Here is a 3,345-nt window from a genome sequence, read left to right on the forward strand (position 1 = left end):
TTAATGGAAAAATTACGGATAAGGGATTTTACAAATAGGCCTTGAACGCACGTGATATAGAGGGTTTATACATAGTGACCCCCCCGAGCCATGACATTTGCAGGGAGGATCTGGTCTTGATGGACCCTCTGTCATGTCTCATGTCCATATTTATTTTCACTCTTTTTTCCCGTTAGGAAAAATTTATTAAAAGGTGCTCCATGACAAAAGAAGGAACTATGAAGTATAGCAATTGAGCAATGAATGAATTAATGAAGACATACCAAGGACTTTGAAATTCAGACAACTATGAGTGACAATAAGCAGGTCTCACAGGGTTAAGTAGAGGATACCCACTTTGAAGTAACCTTAATGCATTTTTTCAAGTACATGGGTGGCGAAATTGTTTTTAAATTTATTTTGCATAGAGCCTTTATTAAGAGAGCCTCATAGCCGAAGCGAGTGCTTTTGTGCAATCATGCACTCTTGTTATACGTCAGTAGATTTATGCTTTGAGAAACTAACCACATATTCTTGACCATTATGGATGAGAGCTAGAGAAACAATCCTAATAGCTTAAAAAGGAAACTTATAACTCATGCGTCATGAGAATTAAGGCTTCAGAATCCGTTCCACGTTTCGCCAGCACCAACTCCGTAATAAAAAAACAACCCTTGAGATTTGTAGCGAGAATGGAGTCTGAACGAACCTTGTGTCGCTTCTCAAGTCCATGTTGCTATTCACGTATCTTGTTCTCTGGTTAACAAGGTAGACGGAGAATAGAGACAACGATGTGTACATATGCTTAGATGATTCTTACCAGCATCTACGCAGGTCCAAATTACAAACAGGGCTCATCCAGTTCAAACGGTAAAACGGTATTCTGAGACAATAAGTCTCGACCACAAGTGCGCGTATCCTTTTAACTGTTTATAGCATTTTCTGTAACTTAAAGCTAAAATATAAGTTGTATGCCCTGCATACCTTACGTAGCTCAGTCTAATGATGATGGTGATGGCCGTGATGATGCGATCCCTTGTAGATCACATCCTTCTGCGCTTGTTTCTCATGCGCAGCTAATGCAGTAGCAGCAATTGCTATTGCTTCCGCGACGTGCTTATGGTGAGCGTGCTTATCATGCTGCTCTGGATGCTTGTTTGCTTTGTGATGCTCTCTCTGCATGGAACCCAAATGCCAGATATTTTAAACGGTATACTTCATGTTACAAAAACGTAACTGTTGCAAAAGCGTGTGTAGAGAAAAGCCAATTTACGAGAGCGAGTCCCCCTGCAACAATCGCAGTTGCCTGCGCGAGCTTCTGATGGCGCTTATGGCGGTGGGCTTCCATGTTTTTTGCAAGCACGGAACGACCGTTGAAGGGTTACTGCTTTGGGCAAGAAGAGAAAACATAGAGAGAAGCAGGGAACCGCGGAGAACACGAAAGAAAGAGAGGACGTTAAATAGCTTAGGATCACCATCAAGCGTTGTTTTATGGAAGCGATCGAATTCGCTTTACGAGGAGGTGGCGTGATGCTTTTTGAGAAAAAGTATGCGCGCATGCCAGTGTGAGAGTGACTCTTGAGATAAAGAAGCCTATTATATATGGAGGGCTAACTTTTTATGGTCATGAATTCTAGTGGGGTTGGGGGCGGGGGGCACGCATGGGCAGAATGAGAATGAGAGTAAGATAAGAAATGAAGGGCTAACCTTCTTGAATCAGAATTCAAATTCTCTGTCATTAGTGACCTAATTGGCCTCCTCTAGGGTGGGACTAAGTTACAAGTATACCAAAGAAATTTGGCGGCTTGTATGGGCGGCTTTTTCATAAAGGAATTCGTGGTGGCTGTCAACAGCAACACTCATTTGCTTCTTGCGCATCCCCTTCCTGCCACCCTCCTCTTCGCTTTCTTCAGTCTCACCATCCGGGCAGCCCTATGAATTGCAATTCATCTTGTTTTTATGTGTAAAACTTTTTGAAAATTTTGTAGAACATAGAAAACTATGAGAGCCAATGCTTAGGACAGTTGAAGGCCAGTACGAAGCGACTTTTTGTCCAAAAAATGGTGAAACAAGAGCTTGACACATCATCTTTTTCTATGAGGAGTACTAGGTGCCACCTGCCTCTTTATTAGGGGGGCTACCATTTTAAAGACACCTACCTCTTTATGGGCCCCTTTATCCTAATGTATTTTTCTTGGCTGAAGTTATGAAATCTGAGTTGGGATTCAAGGTTGCCTTCAATTTCAAGGGACATAATATACATGTTCTATTTGAAAATCTCGGTATATACATGAATTATTAAGAATTTCAAGATATAATATCAATTCACCTTTAGGATTGCTCTTAATTTAAGGGCTTTGGAAAATGTTTTGTGTGGAGTTTGAGTGAGATCATCCACGCTCCTTGATACACACGAATTTTTAAAACCTCATAGGCTAGAAGCATAAATGTGTACTTTCCCCATAAATATGAGTCCAACTCTTTCTATGCCCATGACTATGGGATCGAGGCCAAATCCTAGGTGAAGCATATAATGTCTCGATATTCACTACAAAAGTAGGGCACAAAATATTGTGCAGATCTTTTTATTTATAGCAATCTTCTTTTACATCGTATCTTATTGATTTGGAATCAATTAAAGCATGGAAAGATGGCCTTTATGCCCATGATATTCTTAGAATAGTGTGAGATGCTTCCCTTTATTCTTTTAGTCATAAGAGCTTTAACAAAAGAAGTTATCTTCTTGGAAATATTTTGTAAAAATTTGAAAAGTTGCAGTTGGGGTGACTTCTTTTCCTCCTTCTCCTTTCCCTTAACCACTGCCTGTCCACCTTTGTCTGAACCGTTCTCATTGGGCTTTCTTCTCTTGACTGCATAATACAAAATTAAATTTGAGTCCTGCACATGTAGCTAAATGAAACAGAAGCACTCAAAAAGCAATTCTCATCAGGAGATTCCTCCTTCCTTATAGCATAAGCTGACATGTCAATGGTCTTCCTGAATGGTCTTGCTGCATCACCTACATAAACACACATAAGGGTTAGGTTCCCCTCTTTGAATGTTTGCACATAAACGTGATATATGATGGTTTTTATAACTAAATACCCCTGAATCGTATTTTCAAGCAAATAATTTTGTTTATGTAAATAATACTATGTACCCAAACATTGGATAAATCAAATGCATGGAACTAGGTGTAGTAGTAACATATTTTGCCCATAAACGTGATATAGGGTGTTCCACAGCTATATAAGCTCAAACATCATAAAGGAAGTATAGACAAAACTAGACAAAGCATAGTCTTGCATGTAGAAATACTTTTGCATTCGAAACTTCTGAACAACGTAAAGACAGAGAATGCCTATT

The 3,345-nt window shown here is 39.7% G+C and overlaps 1 long non-coding RNA gene across 1 annotated transcript; it reads right to left on the bottom strand.

The window, feature by feature from the left end:
• Positions 1-610: 610 nt before the first annotated feature.
• LOC147904860 (uncharacterized) lies at positions 611-1,440 on the bottom strand. The gene is made up of 2 exons (XR_015543559.1): positions 1,253-1,440; positions 611-1,155 (listed from the first exon to the last, which is right to left on the bottom strand). It is a non-coding gene; the product is annotated as an uncharacterized LOC147904860 (long non-coding RNA).
• Positions 1,441-3,345: the final 1,905 nt, after the last annotated feature.

This window comes from Dipteris shenzhenensis, chromosome 2 (genome assembly GCF_047967505.1).
Source record: "Dipteris shenzhenensis isolate YYH24624 ecotype China chromosome 2, Dip_SZ_1.0, whole genome shotgun sequence".
In the NCBI taxonomy this organism is placed as follows: Eukaryota; Viridiplantae; Streptophyta; class Polypodiopsida; order Gleicheniales; family Dipteridaceae; genus Dipteris; species Dipteris shenzhenensis.